We start from the raw sequence: 17,648 nt of genomic DNA on the forward strand, positions 1-17,648 counted from the left end.
AAAGCGTTGGAGTTAACTGCGTATTTTGGGCTAGAGGCTTCACTGTTTGCACAGCTTACTGTGACAAACGTACTGTTTAACAAGGGGCATTTGCTCAGCAACGTATTAGTCCAACCTCTACTCACTAAGTACTGATAACTTGAATTCTTTTATTGCTCCTCAGTGTGCTAGTTGTTTTTAAGGAGGCTATCACTTGGTATAGATCATGAGTGGCTAATCATCAATTCTACAGTATTTAATCATAAATTAAAGGTCTTGCATGTAAAAATAAATGACAGGCAGTACAGCAAGGGCAGCAAAGCAAATGTGCACTTGCACATTGGACAAAATTTCCCCTGCAGTTAGTGGAACTTATTACCATTGCAGGTTTGTTCTAGATAATTGTTTTTTAAAAAAATGTTTTTATATTGAAAATAACAGACTCTTCAAGATGATGATTTAACTGACTTGTGACATTTTCATCCTAAATCGTTTTGTGTTGTATGCCTTCCTTATTTTAAATTATTTTTCTATTATTACTACTCTGGAGTTAAAAATAGATGGAAAAATGGACTACATAATCATGCTTATAAATATCTAAGTAGACTACTTAAATGATTTCCTAAGCATTCAATGTAACTATTGTAATTTTATTGTAGTTTTACAATACTGTTGTTTTTTGGGTTTTCTTGTTTTTCCACAAAGATCCAGCTGTTCCATCAAGGAAGGTTAAGATCATTTAGGCAGTAAATTCAAAACACTTCAAAAACTGAGAGTTTTTCAGTTGTGCCATGCAGTATGAAACACAAAGCAGGAAAACCCTAAATGCAGTTGAGGGAGAAGTAAAAATAAATACGTAAATGCGTTCCCCTTAGATTTCAAAATTGCGCTGCTTTTGAAATCATAATTCTTTTGTAGCTCCCAACATAGGAGTGCTGAACACTTGGACTTGACAGTACTTCAGCAGTAAGTTTAGAAAGACTTTTAAAGCCATGTCTTTTCATTGCATGTAATGAGGCCAGAAATACTTGTTTCATTTCCTAGGGTATCATACCTGTAACACATCACATCAGGTGGAATGGTGGAAAATATTTGGAGGTTGTAACAAGTACTGGTCTGCAGCACAGTGAAAGTAAGGGATGTCCTGATGTCAAACTGGTGCAAGTTCTTTAAAAGGAAAACACACTTGCACTCAATAAATAACTGGACTGAAGCACTAGTTAGTGATTACCTGTGTGTCTGTGTGATTTTGTGGATGTTGCACCTTCCCTGCCCTTATAGCTGTACTTGTTCCCTGAAATAGCACTCGGGGTGATTCATGTTTCTGGTTGGATGTGTGAAAGTTTGATTGAAATGCAAAACAGAGAGAGTTCTTTTGAATGTTAAAAAGGAACTGTGCTCAGAAATAGGGAAACTAGCAAGTTAAATTTGGCTCAAAGTTTAAAAGCTTTTATAGAGTAAGAATGGTGGTATCGCACTGGGTGGGGGGAGGCCTAGTTACTTAAAGCAAAAACTATAAACCTAATAACTTCTTGATAATATTTTTAGAAGTCTAAGTGATGAAATGCCCCTACTAAGAATTCTCAGTATAGGATCATCTCCCAGAAATATTTGCTTATTATGCAGCGCTGTGTTGTCTTCGCTTTTTATTTTAACCAATTTAAGTGGCAGTCAGAGTTAGCTAAACACAAGAAAAATTTCTCTTAAGTGAGCGGTTGCCTTAGTTAACATTTTATATTGGAATACAAGAGAAGAGAATTCCAGAAGCTGTAAGTATGTGGACAGATGATACCTATGGCAAATTATGCATTTCAATATAATATATTTTGCAAAACTTTTAAAATTCTAAGTAGTAATGAAAGTGCTGATTAAAAAAAAAATTAACTTAGGTGAAATCACCCAAACCAATCAAGTATTTTAAAACAAGAAAAATGTATGACTACCCCCAGATACACTTCCAAAGTAGGAAAAAATCTTGTTGTTTAATTGTGGCTCTCAGTTTTTCTTTTCATGTTTTCCTTATGGAATCTGGCTTACAGACCTGGGCTGAATGAACAACATGGCATTGAATGCTGATCTGTTGCCTGGATTAAAGGAAGTTCTCTCATTTTCAGATCATCTGAAAGAGGAAAAAAGGCTCAAATTACCTGCCTTGGTTAAGTGCTGATGAAACACCTGACTTGAAAATTGGACTTGAAACATTGGTCTTGTGTTTAACTGCAGTTGCATCTAACATAACTGAATAAAGCCAGTGAGAAACGGTTTTTGAAACTTGCATGTAAAGAGCTATCAAATGTAGTCGAGTATCAGTTCCTGTTGCTTGCAGTAACATGATAGTATTTGAAGCTCTTGGAAGAACCCGTGAGTCTTTTCATGTCTAGGTACTATAAAAATGCTTTTTAGGCTGAGCAGCTGCTATCTCTGAATTTTGAATCCTAACATTAAGTGTGTATTGCAAGTAGGGGATAAACAAGGATGCTTAGGGGGGAAAAAAAAAAGTAAAAGAAATAAGGTATATATTATCTTGTCTCTTCCATCACCTATTGGTCTTGGGCCTTCAAGAGCTTGTACCAGGATCACTACATAAGAGCCACTAATGCACTTTGCTGGGAGAATGTCAAGTATGTCTGAGCTGAGATGTACTTAGTGCTCTTTAGAGGAGTGAGAACATAAAATCTCTGAAACTTTCTAACCCCAGAATATTAGAGCTATCAGTGTTAAAATGCATTACATGGAATAGTCTGTTTAGCTTTGTTCTTCTCTAACTTTTGCACAGAGCTGGGAAGCTTTGCAAGCCAGGGAAGGGGTTCTGCTCGCTGTGAAGTTCTCTTGCATGTATGCTTGGGAGCAGTACAGAAGCTGGAAGAATTTCTTCAGTCCTGGTGAAGAAGGAGAGAGGAGGATGAAAGAAAATGTGGATCTAGGCAATGGAATGAGCAAAAAGTTTCTGATAAAGTTTTAAGTGGGGCAGACTCTGAGGGGCTCTCAACAGTGTACTGGGTGACTTCCACTTGAGCTATAACTCCATAGGTGCAGTGAATGCACAATTTATACTTCCATCTTCTGCTAATTCAGTAATGCAGTTATTCACACTTGATTTGTATTCTTAAGGCCTTCTTCATAGTTCTAGGCATTTATTTTAGATACTTGAACACAAATTTCCAGTGACCCAAGTCATGTGCTGCACAGGGAACTGCTTGTAGTAAATGACCCAATGCAAATAGTAGCGCTGGATACATTTTTTTTTTTTGGTACCCCTGAGCTTGCAGTGAGGTTTCTCTGAATGAAACTTCCTGTGTCAGTTCATCTCTGATCAAGTTACCGTAATTTTAGTTTACAAGGTCAGGGTGGATTTTGTTTTTAATGCTGCAAGTTTAGCTAGGTTTATAAGACAATAAAAGGGAGGTAACCCTGGCTGTGAATGAGCGCTTTCGAATATTGTGCCTGATCTGCTACCTACATTTTAATAAGTCTGGGCTCATGCTTTGCTTTGCTTTGCTTTGCTTTAACTTAAGAAAAGTGAAATAATGTGGGTCATAGTTTTTCCTTCAAGAGATTGGCAAGCTGTTACAGAGCTCCCATTGCATTCCTTTGGAATTAGTTGTGCTTAGCATGTAGGAAGATGGAGCTGCATGTCCTTAATCCAGGTCTTTGTGTCACATTTGCAACACTATACAAAAATTATAGTGCATATTGGAAAATGCAAGTTTCATGCGTTGTTTAAACATTGTGCTAAGGAATCCTGTCCTTTGGCCAAAATATGCAAGTTAAGCTTTCAGAGAGGGTTTCTTAACTTCATTCTAAAATTTTGGGTACCTGTGGCTGAAGCCAAACTCATATCAGTATCGATTTCTTTATTTGTAGAAAAAAATCCATGTCCTAAATAATTTCATTTGTCAATAATCTCTTGGGTTTAAATAAAAGCCCAATTGTTTCTATCTGCAACTGAACATTAACGTTATATCTGATTACATGCAAGCAGTATAAACATGCTAAGATTGAAAATTTCAGTGCTCATTTCTTAACAGCCTTCCATCAGCTTGACATCACCGTGTGTGTTATGAGACACCGATTATATGGTGTCACACTGCCCCCTTCCCCCCAGCCACTGGCTCCTTCCTTCAATTTGAGCTGCCTGCTGCTCACTGAATTAACAGAAGCAGAGGATGTGCCTCTTCATCTGCATGATGCTAAACCTTGATCTGAATACAGAACTTGTGCATTTCCTTACAGCTCTTCTAGAATAATCATTAGTAAAGTAGCTGAATGCTTCCCATATATTAATGAGTTCTCAGCACTCTGAAATAGTGGCATTATCATCACTTTAAAACTGAAAAAGCTGAGGCACAGCAAGGCATTTGTTACAAAAATAGCTGCTAACTTTGGGTGCTCTTCATGTAATTGGCTATAATGGATATAATTTGCAGGTTACTCAGGAGTAAGTTCAGAAATGGAGGTGCTAGCCATAACTTTAGAGCCACGTTAAATTAAGCCGTGAGGTTTGTGTTTTACTTGTGCATTTCTGCTGCCCTGGCTGCAATATTGGGACTTTTCTATTGCAAGCCTGCTGCAAAGCTCTGTACCTTGAAATGCGTGAAGTGCACGGAAGCTGCACTGGTGGAGACAATATAAATATTATAGATAACACTTGGTATTTCTCATCTTAGTGTCCAGAAGCTCGAATTTGGAGAATGAGAAGCACTTCCTTAGAGGACACCAGTTGGATATGAGACTTGCTTCTCTGAGTAAATCCCTGAAAAACACAAGAATGGATTCTGGGTATACATAATAGCATTAGCTTCCTTTACCATCCATCCCAGCATCTCTCTCTCTTCCCCTCTCCAATGAGGTCTACATTTTACCCCCTTGCTGTGGGCATCCATCCTTCCCACACCTGGATGCCAGAAGAGATCTGTGTGTGGTCTAGCGTCATGATCTCATTGGAATCACAGAGACATGGTGGGATAGCTCACATGACTGGAGCGCTGCCATGGAAGGCTATGTGCTCTTTGGGAAGGACAGGCTGGGAAGGCGAGGTGGTGGAGTTGCTCTTTATGTGAGAGAGCAACTGGAATGCATGGAGCTCAACCTGGGAGTGGAGGATGAGTGAGTTGAGAGCTTGTGGGTAAGGGTTAAAGGGCATACTAATGTGGGAGACACTGTGGTGGGTGTCTGCTACAGGCCACCTGACCAGGATGAGGAAGTTGATGAGGCCTTCTATAGTCAGCTGGATGTTGCCTCACAGCCACAGGCCCTGGTTCTCATGGGGGACTTCAACTACCCTGACATCAACTGGAAGGACAACACAGCCAGGCAGAACCAGTCCTGGAGGTTCTTGCAGAGCGTCGACGATAACTTTTTTTTTGACGCAGGTTGTGGAGGAGCCAACGAGGAGACGTGGGCTACTGGACCTGGTACTAACAAATAAAGAGGGACTTGTAGGAGATGTGAGGGTAGGGGGTAGCCTCGGCTGCAGTGACCGTGAGTTGGTGGAGTTCAGGATCCAACGAGGAGGACGCAGGGCTGTAAGTAGCCTTGCAACCATGGACTTCAGGAGGGCCAACTTTAGCCTCTTCAGAGACCTCCTCGGTAGAATCCCATGGGCTAGAGCTCCAGAAGGAAGGGGGGCCCAAGAGAGCTGGTTAGTTTTCAAGCGGCACTTCCTCCACGCCCAGCAACAGGGCATCGCTGTGTGTAAGAAGTCAGGCAGAGGGGACAGGAGACCTGCGTGGACGAGCAGGGAGCTTGTGGCAATGCTCAAGCAGAAGAAGGCAGTATACAGAATGTGGAAAAAAGGAGAGGCCCCCTGGGAGAAATACAGGAACGTAGTCAGGACATGCAGAGATGCGACAAGGAAAGCTAAGGTGCCTTTGGAACGCAACCTGGCAAGAGATGTTAAAAATAACAAGAAAACCTTCTTTGAATATATTAACAGCGAAAGGAAGATCAGGGAAAACGTGGGTCCGCTGGTGAATGGGGTGGGTACCCTGGTTACGAATAACACAGAAAAAGCAGAGTTGCTGAATGCTTTCTTTGCTTCGGTGTTTACCAAGGGCAGCCCTTTAAAGTCCCCAGGGACAAGAGAAGGAGCCTGGAGAGAGGAAGACTTGCTCTAAGGTTAGAGGAAGATTGGGTCAGAGAGCACCTAAGGGAACTCAATACCCACAAATCCAAGGGCCCTGATGGGATGCACCCCAGAGATCTGTGTGAGCTGGCGGATGTCATAGCTAAGCCGCTCTCCATCATCTTTGAAAGATCCTGGAGAACGGGGGAGGTACTGGAAGACTGGAAGAAGGCCAATGTCACGCCAGTCTTCAAAAAAGGCAAGAAGGAGGACCCAGGTGACTACAGGCCAGTGAGCCCCACCTCCATCCCTGGAAAAGTGATGGAACGGCTCATACTGGCTGTTGTCTCCGGGCACATGGAGGACAAGAAGGTGCTCAAGAGTAGTCAGCATGGATTCACCAAGGGGAAATCATGCTTGCCTAACCTGATAGCCTTCTGTGATGGAATGACTGGCTGGATAGATGAGGGGAGAGTGGTGAATGTCGTCTATCTCGACTTCACCAAGGCTTTTGACCCCATCCCTTACAACATCTTCCTGGGCAAGCTCCAGAAGTGCGGGATAGATGAGTGGACAGTGAGGTGGATTAGGAACTGGCTGGATGGCAGAGCTCAGAGGGTGGTGATCAGCGGTGCTGAGTCTAGTTGGAGGCCTGTAGCTAGTGGGGTCCCCCAGGGGTCAGTCCTTGGTCCAGTCCTGTTCAATTTATTCATCAATGACCTGGATGAAGGCACAGAGTGCTCCCTCAGCAAGTTTGCTGATGATACAAAACTGGGAGGAGTAGCTGATACCCAGAGAGCTGCGCTGCCATCCAGAGGGACCTGGACAGACTGGACAACTGGGTGGTGAAAAACCTCATGAAATTCAACAAGGCCAAGTACAAGGTCCTGCACCTGGGGAGGAATAACCCCAGACACCAGTACAGGCTGAGGACTGACCTTCTGGAGAGCAGCTCTGCAGAGAGGGACCTGGGTGTCATGGTGGACGACAAGTTGACCATGAGGCAGCAGTGTGCCCTCATGGCCAACAAGGCCAATGAGACCCTGGGGTGCATTAAGAAGAGCAGGTGGAGGGAGGTGATCCTGCCCCTCTACTCAGCCCTGGTGAGGCCGCATCTGGAGTATTGTGTCCAGTTCTGGGCCCCACAGTACAAGAGGGATGTGGAGCTGCTGGAGAGAGTCCAGCGCAGGGCTACAAGGATGATCAGGGGCCTGGAATATCTGCCCTACGAGGAGAGGCTGAAGGGAGCTGGGCCTGTTCAGCCTGGAGAAGAGAAGGCTGAGAGGGGATCTAATCAGTGTATGTAAGTACCTCAAGGGAGGGAGTGAGGAGGATGGTGCTGGCCTCTTTGCACTGGTGGCCACTGACAGAACTAGAGGTAATGGCCATAAACGGAAGCACCAAAAGTTCCACATGAACTTAAGGAAAAAATTCTTAACAGTGAGGGTGACAGAGCACTGGAACAGGTTGCCAAGAGAGGTTGTGGAGTCTCCTTCTCTGGAGATCTTTAAAACCTGCTTGGATGCAGTCCTGTGCCACGTGCTCTAGGTGACCCTGTGTGTGCAGGGGGTTTGGACTAGATGACCTCTAGATGTCCCTTTCAACCAGCATTCTATGATTCTAAGAGGGAGCACGGAGAACAGAGGACCCCCAGCCTTAATTCCAGGCCCCGCTGCCACCTCAGGTGTGACAGGACCTACCTGCAGCATTGCTTAATGCGACCTATATTAAAAAAGAAAAAAAGCTTCTGGCTTTTATAAAAGTTTTCCTTTTCCTTCTCCTTTTTGTTCTGCATGTGCAGGATGAGATTCAAAACCTTAATGCTTTATCTTGATGTTCTGTAGGAAAACTGTCCAAAAGACATATCCCTGATTCAAAGTCTGTTCTCCCACTAAATTTCAGATCCTAGCTTCAAAGTAAAGAAATCGCAGGCCCTTTCAAGTACATTAAGAAGTGTTTTTTTCTTCTACTTGAGTAAAAATGAGAGGTTTTCTTTTTCCTCCAATTCCAGTTCTTACATTTACCTGATCGCTTCTGCTCGAAAGTTCCTTTGAAAACATCAGCTTGAGGCAGACAGCTGGCCTGCAAAACGTCACCCCAAATAGTTGAAAGTTCAGGCAAACATCTTCAGTTCCTCCTTATAATAAGGTATCTTCAAAACCAAAGTCCTGTGGAAGTTCAATCTGGGAATATTTTTTAGTAGCCATTTTGTTCCATTTGCCTTTATAGCCACTGTATGCAATCTGCAGTATGATTGCAACATATCTGTGAGCTGTGCTGAAGTACAGGAATTCAGCTCTCCTCAGCCTCTCCCTGATGATTTGTCTTCTGCAATTTCCAGTATCCGGTCTCCAATACTACCCAGAAGCAGATACACGTTGCAGAGTGATTTAGGATGATATGCACAGATCATCCCAACATAATGTTCTGACTAATTGCTCAGAAGAACACAGCTGTGTGTATAGTGAGGACATAAAAGGAGTATAGCAAGTGCTAGACTTGTAATCAAAGTAGTGAAAATATTCAGTGACTTTTGTGGCTACTTCTTCAAACAGGTTTAGGGCTACAAGCAGCTAAAGCAACTATGTAGTGTTAGTGGGTTAAACAGATTGGCCAAACTTGTATGCCTGAGTTTGCTCACTCTGCTTCGCAGAGCTATGATCATCACATTCACTGTTGCTTACAGTGTTGCTCTTGGAGAAGAGCTTCACAAAGCAGAGGATGAGGCATTTGAGGGTGGAACCATCCTTGGTCAACTGTGGTTACAGCATCTCAGTCCAGAGCGCCCACAACAGTTTGATTTACTAAACTGATGTCCCAGAAAAACTCTCAAATGACTAGTTTGATATCCTCAGCTCAAGAGGCTCTGGTGGCTTCACAGCTAACAAAAGCTTGGTGTAGGAAGTACTAGCTGCTATCTCCTTTTTGTTGTTGTTTTTTAATTGTTTACTTTAAAGGAAGGTGGATGAGCATGATGTTAAGAGGATTTTGTCCTCATTGTGGTGCTACTGACTTCAGTTAGGTGTGAAAGCTATGGAAGAGCTTTACACAGGAGTTTGCTTTATTTGTCCTTATCCTGTTCCCATCCCATTCTCAGGAAATATGCAGTACATGTCTTGTTGCAATCACAGAATGGTTGAGATTGGAAGCGACCTCTAGAGATCACCTAGTCCAACCCCCCTGCTCAAGCAGGGACACCCAGAGCACGTGGCACAGGGTGGCGTCCAGGCAGATTTGGAAGATCTCCAGAGAAGGAGACTGCACAGCCTCTCTGGGCAGCCTATTCCAGGGCTCTGTTACCCTCACAGGAAAGAAGTTCTTCCTCACATGGAGATGGAAATTACCGTGTTTCAACTTGTACCCATTACCCCTTGTCCTGTCAGTGGCCACCACTGAGAAGAGCAGTGTAATTAGACCCCTCTCTGCACAGGGCTACCCCATGGTCGCAAGGCTCTTGTTATGTAAAAATGAAAACAGGGCTGAAGGGAGAGGGAAAATTTTCCAGTTCTTCTTACATGGTCTTCATAGACACAGTTACTAGAAAATTAAAAATTTTATGGCATAAAGCTAGTAACATTGTTCTATAAAAATTCTCTATTAAGTATTCCAGTAGGTATTGAAAAGTTATTACTGAGAAGGTTCACCAAAAGCCACTTTTTGTGCTATTTGCCCCTGGGGAAGATGCAGAAAGGAAGATTTCCCTGTTGGTTTTGGCTGGTTTCAGTGACAAGGTGCGTGAAGCATCCAGTGGCGCTGGCCACACTGTTCGGCATTGCTGCAGTTGTTCAGTGCCAGCTGGAGGAAAACAGAGGCAGTCTGCAAACAAGTGCCTGCAGCAGCTTCAGCATTCTTCAAGAAATTTTCAGAGAAGGTGAGAGGAAGTGAAGTTTGCAAATTTTTGAAGGAAAAAGAATGGCATTATTTTTGTCTGTCCTTCTAGGTAGTTCAAAAAATCTTTCCTAGACAAAACACCATTTAACAATACATGATGCCTCCTAAAAATGTGTCCGGCAAACTTCAAGGTCACAGCTCGCCACGCCACCATTTCTGTTCAGGTGTCTTGAAAGCAAGTTGTCCTGGCTGTTAAAGGAGATTCTTTACTGTTACATTGGCCGAAGAGACAACTTAAAGCACTGCTCACTGGCTATTAGGAACAAATAAAAAAAACAGAAAAAACAAAACCACCAGTAACAAAACTTAGTTTGGTTTACTTTAGTATTACTTTGATAAAACCTTAAAGAGATGGTAGCAACACACACTATAAAGCTTCAAAAAACACAGCGTTGTAACATGCAAGTGAAGTTATTGGCAGTTTTATCTCTGATATTGAGAAAGGAGGCAGCAAATAGGCAGGTGCACGTGCCTGGGTGTGACAAGAGAGCAGGGCACTGCCGAGCAGCTATCTAGGGTGGCACATTTTGAGTGCAAACTATCGAATGCAGCCCCGTGCAGGCCTGGCCGAGCGCGCCGGCCTCTGGGCTGGTGCCCTCACGTATCAGCAAGGGAGCAGGAGCTCTTCACGGCGCAGCTCCGGTAGCTTTTTCCCGCGCCTTAACTCAAGTTCCTAACGGGGGTTTGTGTCTACGTGGAAGGCTGTTGGAATGGGAGTCCAGCACTCAAGGGTAGTGCTAAAAAGGGTCATCTCAAAACTAGAGTCCTGGGATTCTGTGTAATGTCTTGTGGATGCTAAAAGTAGTCAGGACTTGAGCACTGAGAAATAGGTGTGTCTGTTGTGCTCGGCTCTCGTGAAAGTTCATTGGGCAAAGCTGCTGCCAATTCACCGATCCGAGGAAGTAGATAAAGATACTCCCAGAGAAATTCGTTGGATCGCTATTCTATCACAGTGTTGCCAATTATTTTTTTTCCTAAGGTTTAGATATTCTAAAATACTGTATTCTGAGTTCTTTAAAAATGACTTTTCAACCTTTTATGTGGGATGGAAGAAAGAAGTGGATTGTTAATACTGAAATACAGGTTTTTCTCTGCTAGACTTCAATATAAGATACACAGCTTGGATATAGACTTCAATATAAGATACACAGTATACATTTGTAGTGTTTGATCCAAGAATGTGAACATCCTAAACAGTCTCATTATATTCCTTGAGGCATCTTTTATGCAAGGAATAAGGGTGTGTGGAGAAGAGATGGGGGAATTGTAAGCTGATACTTGCATTCTGCCTTCACATTTCAGTCTCTTCTTAAAAGTGCACTTCAAATTCAGTGCAACTTACCAGTGACGCGCATGGTGTTATATGATTTAAAAACATGTTATCATTTGCAGGGGTTATTTAACTTACAGACATGAACATAAATACATTTTTGTTGTTTGAACTTCTGCCTGCCTAATTGTAATGAAAGCAGAAACAGGAGCTATGCAAACATTTTATTAAAGTATAAACAGAGCCAGCAATTTATACAATTTACTGACATGGCATTTTGTTAAACACAGAGACTAGCTACCATAGGAAGTAGCTTTTGAATTGTCTCTGCCAAATTATGTAATAACTTAAGGTTCTGCTTACCCTAAACCATAAAGTTAATTGGAAATAAAATATTCCACGCAGTATTCGAGCCCCTTAAACCTTTTGAATGGGGAATAAAACTGTAACAGGCAGCTCCAAGTTCTATTACTGGAAAAGTTTTGAGATAAAAGCTTCTAAAAAATGTCCTCAAAATCTGGAAAATAATTTAACTTAGGTGGCAGTTGTTCCTTGAGAGCACCTCTTGAGCCGTGAGCACATGCACATTCACCCCAGCTTGGTCTTGGGTGCTATCTAGTTCTGAGAACAGCTACGATTCCATAAAAATCTCTGATGTTGAAAAACTGCAGATAAATAATTTGCATAATAACATCACTGATCTAATATAATAGTTGACTTGCCAAACTAGTTACCTGTGAATTGTTAATAGTCTGAGTAGCTAGTTTCTGAGCAGCAAAAGTAGCTTGATTCTGCAGCAGAATGGATTTTTATAGTTATGCACTAACTGACCAGAACTCATTTCTTCAGATGCAAAGTTTTGGAGCCAGTGCTAGTGATAAGTTATTTGTAAATAGCCCCACAACTAGTTTAATAAGGCTTAAATGGATGCTGCTTCTAAAAAGGAGGGTTTCATCCACCTTCATCCTCTTCTTCCTTCATGTTGGCATTAGCATTCCTGCAGCTATGCCGCAACCTTAATCAAGACCAACCCAGCTGAAAATTTAAAGGGCAAAAAACTTTTATTTTAAATGAAATTGTTACCTAACGAGATTCATTGTGAGAAGGGCAGTGTCAGTGCAAGAGAGGGTAAAGAGAGCCACGTGGGGGAGGCAGGACTCCCTCTTTTAGCGCCAGATTAAACTAAGCACAGAGCCATGGTCAGTGTGTCAGCCTGTATCTGCAACGTGATGTAGCACCAGCTCTTGTACTCCAGAGCACTTACAGCATGACATGAACTGTCGATGTCTGAGTCTGTGCCTCTGCCTATCTCCATGGTCACAGGTCTGTGTCCCTCCTAGAAACTCATCTATCACTTCTTTTAAAATGAAACAGCTGATTTATAGATTTTTGAATAAATGAATTTTGTTCTTAAAAGTTTTGCTTTTAAAAATCTTAGCTACTTTAGTAACCTAGAAGTAGCCCAGAATTTCTTATTCCAGAAAAGAGAATAATCAAAGCATACATTCCTCACCACATATAATGTGAATCCATTTAGCTGTTTGGCGGCATGAACTACAGTTTCTGAGACTGAGGGCGAATAAAAAAGCTCCAAAGTCTTCAGTGAAATTGCCCATAGCTATATCATCTGCAAATACAAATAAAAAACTTTTAACATCACACTGTTAAGAAATGAGAGCCTGAATTTACCATTTACAGATGCAACTGTAAAATTGTGACCTCAAATTTGCAATTGCAATGGTATTGGTTCAATGTTAAGTGTCTTTGTAGATTTGTTAGTATCTCCATACCATACAGGTTGTATTTTCTATTGGTATATTCATCTGCGGTGTTTTTTTTTTTTTTTTTTTTGCTAATCTGAATGAAGAAGTCAGTTTTCCAAATGAAAAAGAAGAGGGCTTGGGAATTCAAACTTTGTCATCATATTGGAAAGGTGAAAAGAAAAATATGTTTTGCAGTCTGGTGGATAGGGTGAGTCTTTGTGCTGTTGGATTTCGAAAGAATCGGAGCATAACCATGTAGCTGTATACCCAAATGGTGTAGCCAAAGCTGAATTTGTCTTCATGCTCTATATGTAGTTAATCTCAAGTACATAGGTCTTTTCAGACACCTTAGTGTTTTTCCTGCTTTAGTTAACTTTTTATCCAGCTCTTTTTATTTTTCCATTATTTTCCCCTCTGCTTAATGTTCTTTCACTTCATGTTCTTGTTTAGAGGAAGGGAGACTATAAATTCAGTTTGCTGAGTTGCCACAGGCATTTTAAAGGGGACGCACCTGGCTGAATAGTTAACTGTGCTTTTTATTTCTCTTTCAGGACATTTGGAGTACAACCGTCATTCTGTGCTATTTGCAACAAAACAGAAATAGAAAACTAACTTTCATTTTAATGCAGCACATCCCCATGGGATGGACATAGACTATATAGAAAGTAGGTTGAAAAAGCATTTTGGCTATGAAAACCTACCCTTTTATGTTTTTCTTCTCTTTCAGTCTGTATACCAGTCTGTTGCACTGCTGTGGAAGACCTAAAATTTACAAGTCTGTAGTCCTCAGGTTTGGAGAGAGGTTGAGCCTGAAGAGAAGCTGCTCTGTTTGCTGGTTATGTTAAAAGATTGTTATTTGGAAATAGTTTTTTTTCCTCAGTCATTAAGAATGGCAAGAAAGGAATGTGGGACATCTATATGTAAATATAGACATATATATGTCTATATACATTTCTATTTTTCTAAAAATTTTCTATGCATAAGTTTTAACATATACCTATATATCTATATATATGAAATTAATTTCACATCTAAAGCAGTGCAAATGGGACAGCTGGAGTGGCTGTCCTTTCCATCTTCATACAGATGAGAGATGAGACCTTTACCAGAGACCTGAGTCTGGAAAAATTATTGCTTTCAATGAACATGTTCTTCAGTGTAGAACCTTATTTACCACAAAAAGAAATTATAAAAGAAAAAAAAAACTTTATTATTTGAGCTAGAGGACTGGATATGGGAAATCAGGAATGGAAACGAGAGGGAAAAAAAAAAGTTTATGTCTCTTTTAAATAGTAAAATTTCCAGAGTTTAGCTACAAAGTTCATAGTCTTCCAGCCCAGCTGCTGTACTTTTCTGGGAATAGAAAACACTATATAAATAACTTGGTGTTGTAATTGAATTTTTCTGTCGTTCAACTTCAGTTTCCACTTAAAACATCTCCCAGTTCAGCATTTCATTTAAAATCAAAGAATTCAGGTGCTTCAGAATTGCTGTGGCTGAGCTGGAAGAGCTATATCATGTTTTTCTCTTAAATGTATATAGTAAGGCCTCAGAAGCTGGCATCCTTTTACATTTTCTATTTCACTTAAAATGGTAAAAATACTTTCAATTTTCTTATCTCAAAGAGTTAAACTTTTATCTGTTTACAATTCTAAAAAATATCAGAAACAGCTGAATTGTATATATCATGCTCTTTTTTTCACGTGTGTTACTTCCCTATTCACGTTGAACCTACCGGTTTATATCCATGATACAAACATCTCCCTTTAGAGACTGTATTTGTTATATATGGAACATATGATGTTTAATGCAATATGATGTTCTGATTGTGAGACCTTCCTAAATTCCTGCATATTATTATTATTATTATTATTATTATTATTATTATTATTATTATGGATTTACAAGTTTAGTGATTAAATGAAGCTTGAAGGAAATTATAGTACCTGGGCTTAAAGTGGTTAGAGAGAGACCACTGTCTTCAAGGAGAAAGTGGTTCTTTTCTCCTTAAGAAGAAATGACTAAAAAAAAAGAATTTTAAAATGGCCTTTTTCATGAGCCTGGCTGTGTTTTTCAGTGGCATGGCCATAAGGAGTCTGCATTCTCATCTCTTGCTACAAGTCCCAAATTTGATATCCTTTAACATTCACTGTGTAATATTTGTCAATGGAGAGAGCAAAAGGATCATTATGTGCTTGAAAAGCAACCCAGAGTCTGAAGGAATAGGAATTGTAGTGTGAAGGAAAAGGAAAACCTGAACCCAGGCGAAGAAGTGGACCTGAGCCCTATATAGTATCTGACTGTGGTGAAGCAATTTAAATACACTATCCTGCTCAAATGTTCCTGAGGCTTGGCTGTAATGCTTGAAAAAGCTTTCTGAAGTCAGAAAGAGAATCGACACTTTTCAGGAAGGTATCTAACCTACCTTGCACCCAGGCACAAGATATCATGGAATAGCTGGGAAAGGAATGAGTGGGACAGCTTAATCTAGCTACAAAGGACTTTTGCTAATGAGAGATTTGGATCTGTATAAAGCTATCAGATAGTGCCTATTTTACCTGGTATTTACATCCTAGAATTCTCTCCTGATGGTGTCTATGTCCTTTCACATAAAATATGACAAGGAGTCATGGATTTTTTTTTAGGAGAGATAACGGGAAGAAGAATTGTCATCCCCATTTCTAATAAATGACCAGAGAAGTTACAGCCTTCACCAAAGAAAATCCAGGTTCTCTTTTAAGTTATAGACTATATCTGTATTCCCCTTGCAGGTCGCAGGCAGGGCCTGTTACTCAAGATCAGAGAATTTTTTCCCCCTTTGCGTAGGATATAAGGCAGGGAATGCCTCAAACCAGTTTCTCTCAGTGACACTGCCAAGATGGAGTAGACTCTTACAGTGAATTTCGGTAGATATTAAGTTATTTTCTGTTTTATTGAACACTGAAGATTTGTGTGTGCCTCTATAGGGCTTCTGCAAGGACTACTTTCACTCAGTAAAGCTTACAAAAGGCTGGCTCCTCTCGTCTCCTGTGCAAATGAGGTGCCTTATCTGCCTTAGAAGATTATGTATTTCTGATAAATGCTCAGTGCTCGATCTGTCATTATTTTAGAGCTAGGGAAGATCAGGAACAATGTTATATAGCTTCAGAAGTCTATGCTCAGAGTGCACTATGGGCAGAAAAGCTGTGTGCTGGCAAAAGCCCTTGGCCCTGAATCAGTTAGAGACCATTCTGGAAAGTCTTCCCTAGCAAGAGCAACTTGCACCCTCACTACATCAAGACTTCTTGGGCACATAAGAAGTCTCCCACATTACCACGGAGGCTCAATGGGAAGTATCACACCAGCTGGTCATCTCATGCACTGGTTCGTCTGATAAAAGCCTATTTGAAGTGGTTGCAAACATGTATTATCCTTTTCATCTTTGGCACTGAACAATCCTAGAGCAGTCTGTGTTCCTGTGACACTGGTGAATCATTATTCAGCGTGGGCAGAGCTACTCTGGTCATCTCCACAGCTAGCCCCGATGATCTGAGAAAGCCTCCTACTCTCCCTGTCTACTCCTAGTTGTCTTAGAGATGCTGAAGGTAGTGCCTGTGACAACAGGCCTTGGCAGCAAGGTATGTTTCAAGCCTCCTTCTACTCATATCCCATTTCTCCTCAGGATATGTTGTGGACCCTTAACATGAGAGGCACAGAATATCTCAGTGCTACAGCTGTACTAAAGGAGGCCTTCTCCCTGGGTTCTCTGTGGTAGGTAATAAAGATATTCAGATCTTGAAGGCCTAATGAGATTTCTGCTATCAAGACAGTAGCAATCTATCTTCTTATCCTAGGGGACACTGTGTTCCCAACACATGGCGACACCTGAAGCATGAATTAAGTGCAAAAAAATCAGGAGATTTCTCGAATGTGTTGATGACAATTTCCTGACACAAGTGGTTGATGAGTCAACTAGGGGAGGTGCTCTGCTGGATTTGTTACTCATGAACCAGGACAGCCAGCCTGCTTGGAGAGTGAAGGTTGAGGGCAACTTTGCCTGCAACGATCATTAGACTGTGTAGTTTAAAATCCTGGGAGAAGTGAGCAAAACAAATAGAAGAATTGCAACTCTGAACTTCTGGAGAGCAGATTTTCGCTTGTTCAGGAATCTGTTTGGCAGGATCCCATGGGAAACTGCCCTGGAGGGCAAGGAGTTCTAGGACAGGTTATTGATCTTCAGGACAACTTCCTCAAAGCACAGAAATGATCCATTCCATATCACAGAAAGTTGAGCAATGTGAGAAGGCCAGTAGGGATGAACAAGAAAGTCTTGACTGAGCTCAGAGAGAAAAGCAAAGTACACAGAAAGTGGAAGTAGGGACAGACTAGCTGGGTAGAATATAGAGAATTTGCCCAAGCCTACAGAGAGGGTATTAGGAAAGTCAAAGCTCAGCTAGTGCTGAAACTGGCAAGGGCAAATGAACTAGTAAAGGGCATAAAATGTGATTCAAGGTCTCTGTGTTGCAGTGGACCTAGTGACCAAAGATGTGGAGAAGGATGATGTACTCAATGTCTTTTATTTTTCTATTTATTTATTTATTTTTAACTGGTAAGCTTTGCCCTTGGGGCTGAGTCTCGTAGCAGAGTCTGTAGAAGTGAAGCTCCTAAGCAGAGAAAAGTTGAACACTTAAGCTTTTTGAAC

The 17,648-nt window shown here is 41.3% G+C and overlaps 1 long non-coding RNA gene across 1 annotated transcript; it reads left to right on the top strand.

Moving 5' to 3' along the window:
* Positions 1–3,262: 3,262 nt before the first annotated feature.
* LOC148593590 (uncharacterized) lies at positions 3,263–4,748 on the top strand. Its single transcript, XR_015913684.1, has 2 exons — positions 3,263–3,384; positions 4,647–4,748. It is a non-coding gene; the product is annotated as an uncharacterized LOC148593590 (long non-coding RNA).
* Positions 4,749–17,648: the final 12,900 nt, after the last annotated feature.

This window comes from Tinamus guttatus, unplaced genomic scaffold, assembly GCF_059628265.1.
Source record: "Tinamus guttatus ecotype Peru unplaced genomic scaffold, ASM5962826v1 Tinamus_guttatus_pri_ptg000368l, whole genome shotgun sequence".
Classification (NCBI taxonomy): Eukaryota; Metazoa; Chordata; class Aves; order Tinamiformes; family Tinamidae; genus Tinamus; species Tinamus guttatus.